Consider the following 10,515-nt stretch of genomic DNA (forward strand, 5'->3'; position numbering starts at 1 on the left):
ATTTGGAAAAAAGTGTAAAGTTTAATTTCTAACGCAACTCTGAATTCTTACAATCATCATTATTATTATTCAGGTGCATCATAATATTCCATTTACCTCGCAGCTAATGGATGAGGAGAGATTTGGTGCTAAGCTTGTGATGTGTGCTCTGCAGCAACTTAGTTCTGTGAAATGAAAATTCCTCACACGGTTTACATGAAGGGTATTTATGCAACTCTTAGCATTTCGGAGAACTCCATGTTGCTTTGAGTTAAAGCAGTTTAAACCCACATTCCAACACATATGGTTTGGCTTGACTAAACAGTGAGGTACGGCTGAACGAAGGACGGCTTTTTAACTTCTTACCTTTCAGACTGAAAAAGTCCATACAGTAAGTATTAATGTTACAACACTGTGATACATTTATTTTTATACATTTTACAAAATTGAAAATTCTTCGTGCTTGTGTTTAACATAAAGCAGAACGTGACACTAAATAAAAGTAAGATAATTCATTCTTTTTGTGGCTCTGCCACAGTTTTTCCTTCCACTGTTGTTTAAACGGGGTCGTGTGATTGTTGGGGTTTTCTCAGGTTTCTCTGTATTATTGTCGGGTCTTAACCTTACAATATAAAGCACTTTGATGCAGCTGTTTTAATTTGACGCTATTTAAATTAAGTTGAATTGAACTGTGAGAAATCGGAGAAAATTGCAAGTCTGTTGACATCTCCACAAACGGAAATTCCCATCCATTATACTTACATTCAGAGTCCAGCCAGAGCTGCGTTGCTTAAAAATAGAAATTCTTTCACAAAATGACGTAAGCGCTCAGCAACCCTGCTTTCATATAGGAATAGAACCAGTTGAGTCGTGTCCCCTATTACAGAGAGACGCACCGCAGGTGATTTGTACTCATCAGCACAGACTGTTAGGCGTCTGTCTCTGTGTATAAATTAGATGGCAATTGTTTGCTAACCTTAGCCAATCTGTGGGCGTTTGCATGGATGTGCAACACCTTCAACCTCTTGCTGGCAAGCTAGTTGCTGTAAACGCTTACAATCAGTCTCCAGCAGCAGAAAAAAAAAAACTATCACCAGTAAACCAACAACTTTTCCTGGTTGCAGAGATTTGATTTGATTTTGGCTCTTATATTCTTGTACTCTTTGTAATAAAGAGATAAATGAGATGTCTGTCTTGTGTTTATTTATTTCAAATTGTCCAGTAAGCAACTCTTGAATTTTGAGTTTTAGGTAATCAGCTGAAACGGCTGTTTGCACAAACAAGAAAGAAGTCTCATTTTCAGAGGCTGTTTCCAGATATGTGCGCTAATACAGATTTAGTACTCTAGTGGCAGCCGGAAAATAAACTCTTGTGGGCATGTTTGTGATAATGGAGGAACATGTCCACAAGGCCCACTCTGTGACTGTGTTTTTGGGACAGCACTACAGCCTTGATGACAGAGAGGAATACTGTGCTTAAGTTCTGGTGTAGCAGAAGAACAAAAGACTGCTGTGTTCAACGGGGCGTTTTAGAGGCTTGTGAGTCTATCTGCATAAGAAATGTCAGGACACAAAGGGAGTAACAGCCACACAGATGGCACTGTAATTTGGCTCATTTATATTTTAACACAGTGTAAAGATCGTATAGTGTAAAATAATTATCTTAAAATAAAGGGATTCATGATTAAATCCCAGTCCATGGCTTAGATCCTCCAGGGCGACACATTAAAAGGTTTGCTGTGTCTCTCAGCTCGGTCTCAAAAGCATTGAGGAGATTCCAGGAGACAGCAGTTGCTCTAGGAGAGCTGACGAGGACCACAGAAGGTCCTTAAGCAATCAGCAGAACCGGTATCTACTCCTATGTCTGAGGAAGAACAGTGTAAGCACTGCCAGAGTTACAAATTGACCTCCAGCAGGCCACTGGTGTGAATGTCTCTGACCAAACAATCAGAAACAGATTTCATGATGGTGGCCTGAGGGCCCCACATGGGCTTGTGGGTCCTGTACTCACTGCACAGTGCTGTGGAGCCTAACTGGCATTTGTAGTTAGAGAAGTCACATCATCAAAGAAGATGTACTGTTAAAAAGAACTACGCACCTTGGCTAGATAATGAACTTAAGGCTGCAATCTCAGAAAAGGATATAGCAAAAGTAAAAGCACATAAGTCTGTCAGTCCACAAGAGTGGGCAACATATCGTGAGTTAAGAAATCAAGTAACTAAATTGAATAGATGCAAGAAGAAAGGATATTAAGCTAAGGATATACCCTATCACCACCCTGTCACGCCACCTTATACAGGATGTTATCATGAATAATAAGCAATGCCAGTTTAAGTTTGAGACAGTAAATGTTGAGATGGTGGAGCGTTTATTAATATCACTTCCTGATGATACATGCTCCGGCTCTGATAACATAGACAGTAAACTGCTCAAAGTTGCAGCCAAGTTTGTGTCCCTTCCTATATGTCACATATTTAATAGATCTCTGGCATCCAGCTTATTTCCATTGCAGTGGAAAGAATCGAAAATAATTCCTATTCCTAAAAACAAGAATGACATTTTTAATGGTGTCAATAGCAGATCTATTAGTCTACTCCCTGTTCTGAGTAAAATTATGGAGAGGATTGTCTATGAACAAATTCAACATTGCTTAACAGAAAATCATCTACTCACTCAGTTTCAACATGCTTACAAACCGGGTCACTCCACCAGCTACCAGTTATCGGTCATATGAATGAGAGCCATTCATATGACCGATAACTGGTATAAACATCTAGATGATGGGAATTTGGTCGGGGTGGTATTCTTGGACTTTAGTGCTGCATTTGATTTGATAGCTGGATTAGAACAGGTCTGCCAGATTAAATTACTTGGTGTTAGCATAAACCACCACCTTTCATGGTCTCAGCATATCGACTATGTTATTAAGGAAATGGGACAGGACATAGCTATGGCTAGGAAAGGCTCCTATTATATTACTTCTTCAATTATGAAAGGTGTCATTAATGCACTAGTATTATCTCGTCTAGAGTACTGCTCAATCATTTGGTCAGCAGCTAATAAGACAGATCTGGACAGACTTCAGTTAGTCCAGAACAAAGCGGCCAGATTAGTGTTAAGGTGTTCATATTATACAAATATCGATAAAATGCACAATAAACTTTCTTGGCTTTCTGTACAAGCTGGATTATACTATGGCTTACTTGTATTTTTAAAGAAAGCAATACTGTTAAACACACCATATTTTTTTCTGCTCAGTCGCAGCATCCAGATGAAAAACATAATCATGCTACACTGTTTTCAGCAAACCGTAATTTAGTAACTCCTCGAGTTAAAAGCAACTTTTTGAAAAACTCTGTTATATTTAGAGCATCTTTTCAGCGGAATAAGTTGCCTTGTGCAATTACAGAACTGGCTTCTATTCATAATTTTAAAAATCACTTAAAAGCCTATTTAGGCAGCTTTTAATTTATTGTAAATATTGTAAGAGGGCAATGTCATTTGTAGAGATGGCACGATACCACTTTTTTATGTCCGATACCGATACCGATATCATAAATTTGGATATCTGCCGATACCGATATGAATCCGATATAGTGTTTTTTAATCAACAAAACTGTTTTTTTTTAAATATCTTGCTGAATTTTGTATAAGTTCATACTCAAGTTTAAAACAACAACTACACTAAAGCTATTCTGTTATACCTGTATGCAAAAAAAAATGTTTCATAGTTCAGCAATACTGATCAATCTAATAAACTTAAACCTACACCATCCTCCCTATTCTGGTATTTTAAAGAGTACTTAGCGTAAATATTAAGCAACCTAACTAATAGGGTTCCAACTCCCAGCAACAACAAAAATAAATAAATAAAAAATAGGGAACCACCGCTCACGCTCCACCTCATGATGCTTAATCGACGTAATCAACCTTAATTTGATGCAGTGTGAAAAAAAATGCACAGAAATCAATTATTTTTCAAGAAATATTAAATAGATTCAACATCTTTCTTCAGCAAAATTGCAGACTGCACAGATGGTACCTTCCCAAAGTAAAAAGTACTATAGCTTACTAGGGTATATATATTACCGTAGACTTAATAGTTACTATATACAGTAATGGACTTCTATTCCTTTTACATCAAATTAAAACTTTGGGTGTAAGATTCGGATAATTATTTATTAAAAGCTAGACATTTTAAATGAGAATAAAGAAAAGTGTGTCTTTGTGCCCCTTTTCCCTGTTCATGCCCTATCGGCCCCCCTGGCTAAACTTTGCTAGATCCGCCCCTGCACAGTTACAGCCGTCAGCTACGTAGAAAAAGATCCTTGAGTAGAAATTAATATTAAATAAATTCTAACAACAGCTTATCAAGCTTAAACGTGCTGCTGTTGTTCAGCCGCTGGTTTCCTCTTTCTGGTGCAAAGTGGGCCAAAAGCAAACAAGAGAGACGGACTCGCGACAGAAAAGCCGATCAGCTGATCGTTAAGCAGTTTCATGATTGAAGTAGCAGCCGGAGAGCGAGAGGCAGTCGCTCCATATATCGCTTGTTAAGCTTAACGCAGGAATGCTTTACAAACATTCAGAGATGGACTTACACACTTGCTTTACTTCTCTCGGGGATAACTTTGTCGGAGATGAAATGCCGGGTTGCTAGCGAAGCTCCACATGCTATCCAGACCACCGACAGGTCCCGCATGCCACAGCCGCTCTATCACGTGATGCATACTGCTCCGACGTGCTAACGTTCTGAGGTGAGTTACGGCGTGTTGCAAGTTTTGTGAGGTGCTTTCGTGATATTTAATGGATCGGATTACATTTTTTATTTTTCTCCGATATCCGATCCAGTAATTTAGGTCAGTATCGGACCGATACCGATACGTAATATCGGATCGGTCCATCTCTAGTCATTTGTAATGGAAATTTGTGTATTTTGTCTTAGTGTTATTGATATTTATATGCTTATATTTTCACAAAATATTGTAAAACCTTACTGTGGATGGAAGAGCCAAATTATGCGGATATTTTGCATCCACTTTATTGTGTAATATTCTATTTGATTGTATTTGATGGTTTGGGCCCCAGGAGGAGCAAGCACTGTTGTGGAAGCTAATGGGGTTCCTTATAAATAAACAAATAAACAAATAAACATTACATCAAACAAAAGTCGTTTTATAGAGAGCTGTCAGCATAAGGCAGACGGGACGAGGCGATGCTTATCATGAGGATATTTTCCCCCTTCCTTTTTTCCGTGTCGTGTAATAACCAGGATACTGTCTTGCACACAGTTCTGTTTTTTTGAGGAATGGAGAAGGAAACTGGACCAACATGTCAGCCATGTGTTTGTATAGTCAAATATATTTTATTATTATTTCGTAGCTCATGTGTACATACTGCTGCGAGTGACTGACCCGCAGGAGATGTCAAAGCCCTCTGGTGTGTTTCTCTTTAAGAAAACAGGAAAGATGGAGACGCATAAGTGGCTGAATAAGATGGATAAACAGCAGGTGTTGCAGTCAGTGTGGCTTTTTCCACCGTCTCATCTTCCCTTTGCAGAAAACAGCATCATTTTCCAGGAAGTGAAGAAGAAGTGGCCCCTTTCCTGATTACCCCCCCCCCCCCCCCCACACACACACACACACACACACACACACATACACAACCCCCACCACACATCCAACCTGCACGTTGCCCTCAGCACCTCCCATCCCCTCACCTGCCAACATCCTGCTGACCACGTTGACCCTCTTTCATCTCTTTTTCAGTTTTTTTTAAAGTCTCTCTATTCGTTCTGGATTAAAGTGCTGGGGGAGGGGGGGGGGGGTGGAAGGATGTTGCTGTCTATTCTGTAAATGAAGAGCTGCGGAGAGCACAGGACCAAATCTATCTTTTGTAGGCCTCTCTCCGTGACAGGCTGGGGATTAGCCGGCCAAAACACAGACAAAGAGAAGAGCAGGAAAACACAGGAAAGCATCAGTTGCTTCTCACAGCACACCAACGACTAAAACGTGTTACTTTAACTGCAATTCAAAGAGATATCACAGTTTACCTGGCAATTTAGCCTGTCATTGACACACAGAGTGAATAAAGCACTATTTAAAGGTGCTATTTCACCTCAACTGCTGTGAGACATTAGGCTGCTTTTGATTTCACTAGTTGAGTTTCATGTCATCCTGTCACTGTCAAAGTCTAGTGTTTATAAAGTGTGTGAAAAAAGTGAAGCTCAACAGGTTTGAGCGCTGTTATTACTCATTATAAAAAAATAGTCGTTTTCATTTGAAAATATTTGCTTACTGCTTTCTCATCTAAGTTTTTACTGAGATGAGAAAGCAGTTTGTCACATAGACTTTAACAGCAGCAAGTAATCATATGTGTACCAGCACCTCTGTGGTTTTAACTTGAGTTTCATTCCAGGGAAGACAAAGAGACTTCCTGAGGGGTGTCCAATATGTGATATATGTTTAGCCTAAAGTCAGAGTGTTGATTGTCATGAAGGTGGTTCTCTTGCTCACAGGCTAGATAACTATGTGTAATTTCTGCTCCAACGTATATACACAGTTTGGGTTTAAAGGTGACTTTAACTGCCATATTTTTATTAATTCTAACAATAGAATAACAACAACTTGCTCTACATAAAATATTTTATTCTCACAACCTGTTGAGCCTTGCTAACCCCACAAATTAAGCTCTTTTATAAAGTCACAGCCAAGCTGTGTGTGTGGGGGGACTTTTGCATTCAGTAGGCAATTCAGAAAATATATAATTGAACACATTTTTATGCTTGGTCATGATTTTGCTGCCAAGTCTGTTTGAAATTGCAAAGAATGAAAAAACATCGCTTTTGCATATTTGTCACATTTCAAGTCATCAAACAAATTTTAATATTGCACAAGTATAAGCAGCGTACATACAAAATGTTTTAAATGATTTCGTTTATTAGGGGGAAAAGTTATACAAGCCTAGCTGGACCTGATGTTTCACCTCTCGACCTCGTGATAGGGTGGGGCTAGGCTTCACAATGAGCTCACCCAAAACCCTGGCTGATTGTGACCCACACCCGTTTTCACACCTTGGCTCATGTGATTAGGTAGAGGATCAACAAGGGGTCCATGACCCTCTTGGGGGCACTCCTAAAGGGCTTAAAATCTGGGACTCCACCAATTTCTCTTAGGGTTAGGAGGTGAAACGTCCTCGAGGTAACTCAAAGAAGTCCAGATGCTTTTCTTTCCAAGCTCCATAGACTACGATGACCTGAATGGCTGAGAACCTTCACTCACATTTGCAGTTCTTGCTAAGTTTAGGGGACAATTACTTTTTCACACAGGTCCAGGTAGTTTGGATAAGTTTTTAGATTTAATAGATGAAATCACAATTTCAAAAAAACTGTAACAAAAATTTGTGATGGAATTTGTTTTTCACTGCACGGTGGCTTCCTCCCACAGTCCAAAGACATGCAGTTAGTGGGGTTGGGTTAATTGGAGAATGTAATTGCCCATAGGTGCGAGTGGTTGTCTGTCTTCCTTTGTCAGCCCTGTGTTAGGCTGGCGACCTGTCCAGGGTGTGCCCTACCTCTCGCCCCATGGTAGCTGAAATAGGTTCCAGCACCCTGCGACCCTGACAAGCAGAAGAGGATGGATCTTATGTTTTTATGATAATGTCTCTGCACTCAGTCCATTGTATGAGTGCACTTAAAGCAGAACGCCTGTGTTAACAAAGCAAGATGACAAGTTAAGTTGTGACAGCCATTATTTCTGATTGGGGCTATGCTGAACTTTTCTACCCATTTTATTAAAATCTCACCAAGCACGCTTAATGCAGATGCCACCACACAACCTGATGACTCATCTCAGCTTTGAGGCCAACTGTAGCACAGATTGGTGTGAATCTGTTTTACATGACAACAAGTGAAACCCATTATTAAAATCCACTGTTACTTCTCACACCAGGGGAATATGACAGAAAATAAAAAGCTGTGAATCAGAAGGACTTGTCTTCAGGTTTGGAAGATACATGCAGGTACCCAAAAAAGACAAACTATTGACAGACGAGCTAAACCTGCAGAATTAAATGAGGTTTAGACTGTAAGCCTCAGCATTTCCTTTGAAGCAGTGCTGTGTGAATCCTCAATCAATAAAACACAGGACCGATTTCCCGTCTTGTCCATACTAGTAATTGTTAACATTTCACAGAACAAATGGAGGCTTTAAGTGCATGTGGAAGCTGTGCAACGTGTTTATCAAATATGTGTTTGATCAGAATCACAGCCAGACTACCAGAGAGTGTGAAGGCAGTGGAATGCTAAATAGAGAAAACTGAATATTTTAACTCGTTTCCAGTGTTATTACCTCCGGTCATGCTGATAGATTTCCCTGCTTTATGATAAGATTTGATCAAGGAGCATTTTCTTAGATTGTGGATTTTATTTTCTATCCCCAGGCCAGTGTGGTTTGTCCCTTTTAACTACTTACAACCACACTGCAAACATTTCTGACCCCAAGTTGAGTCTGCTTGCTGGAACATGTCTGGTCCTCAGTATAATAAAAGGGAAGAAGAATGCAAAGTTAGAAGAAAAAACAGAAAAAGCACAACATGTTCACAGAGGCATGAAAACCAAAGGAAAATCTGATGCACGGAACGCTGACATGATACCGGAGTGCACGAAAACAAAACAACAAGCCGTCGGGTCTGCAGCCATGTTAGTGGCTCTGTGAGGCAGCGCTAAACAGAACAGATGCTGAATGAGTCAAATGTGAAAAAGGGTTCCTGGATTAGTTACCACACATGTCGTTCAGCTGAAATTACACATTTCAAAATTTTCACTCATCCCATTCAAGGGCTTCGAAAATCTTTGAAAACATTCATAGCATGGTAAAAAAAAAGTAAAATAAAAAAACCCAGTAAAGTAAAATTTTGTCCAGCCTAGGGAGGGGCGGCCATCTGCCCCGACCGATTGGGGGATGATGCGTGTATGTCTAATCAGGACAGGAGATCAAACTCAGTTGTGGTACGTGGATCCATCTTTTTCATTGGACAGTAAACGAGGATGATAGCTGCACATCTAATTTTGCTTTTTCCTTAATGTCCTTAAGGTCTCACAGACTGTATATAAAGATGGATGTAGCCACCGTGTTATCACCGGCTGGCTAATGAGTTTCTTTGTGATCCACTGAGCTGATAGAGCATGCACTGAACCTGTATATCATCCCTTTTTTGATTCTAATGAGTATTAAAGTCCAGAAAATTAGCATCATGTTGTTTCAATAACAACATGATAACACTTTTTTTTCACGCAAGCCTTTGTTAATTAGTGCTAAACACAACGTGGCAGATAAGGATCTTGTTTGATTTTTATATGTTTGATCCCCAAAATAAGAACTGGATGAAAGACCTGTTATTGATGCTGCGAAAGATAATTGACCTTTGAAGAGTTTTCAACAGAAACAAACACGTCCCCATCGTGCACATCGAGGAGTAGAAAAGTCCGGGGATAACCAGAAACAGAAGGATTCTTTCGAGCACATGAATATCTGCATAGAATTTTTAATGTGGATGCATCAAAAAGCTGGTGAGATACAGTACTTCATCCTAAACCACAAAACCACAGACAGACCATAAATGTGTTTGCCAGCTTTTGCGATAATTCATCCACAACTCGTTGAGACGTTTCAGTCTAGACTAAAACAGAGGAGCTGATAAGCTGGCTGCACTTCCATGGCAGGAAAACAGTGACATAGCAGAAACAGCACGTCCAACGTGCCTTTACATCTCAGTTCAGCCTCCAAAGGCACAATATACTGCACAACTCATATCATCTCATATATCAATCATGGCAAAATAAAGTAAACCAGATGGCTGTTTTTCAGCTGCATTTATCAAAGAAAATAACTTCATTTAGGCATCCCTTTGTGTCAGCGCGCTTCAGTCCATAGAGTTGTCCGGTCTGTCTTATATCACGACCCAGACTTGTGGCGATGTTTCAAAATGAGCATGTGCTCACTTGATTAAAACTTGGGTCTGCCTTTCTCAATTCTCTGGGACGAGGGGGCAAGAGGAGGACAGAGTGCAGTGAAGGGATTAGGCCACTAGGGGGGACAAGTCAGGCTGAGGTACTGTGAGAAGGGCTGGTTTGAGCTTCAGATCAGGGAAAAGGATGTTTACTAACCCCTGCTTCATTTTGCCTTGTCTAACTTTGTATATTCCACTAAGTTAGTGTCATTTCTAAGCATTATGCCTACCACTTTAAAGTGTCATTATTAGCCTATTTATTGTGTTTGCTTTGCTTTTATGTAGCATTTGTTGTGTCAGGATACCCAGGCATGCTCTATCAGGATGCAGCACACATACAGTAACAGTATCAGTGGTGCAGATAAGCTCTTGTGTTGGTTATATGAAACTCGGTCCAACATCTGGGGTGTATTGATACTAGCTGGGACACTGAGTTATGTAAACACATTATCCCAGTTAATGCACCCTGGTGTTAAGAAAGTAACTCCTCGCAGTTATATTTGGAACATTTAAATGATGCATTTGTTTAGCG

This window comes from Rhamphochromis longiceps, linkage group LG16 (assembly GCF_057381845.1).
Source record: "Rhamphochromis longiceps isolate RC_006_pf linkage group LG16, R_longiceps_female_GT1.1, whole genome shotgun sequence".
Lineage (NCBI taxonomy): Eukaryota > Metazoa > Chordata > Actinopteri > Cichliformes > Cichlidae > Rhamphochromis > Rhamphochromis longiceps.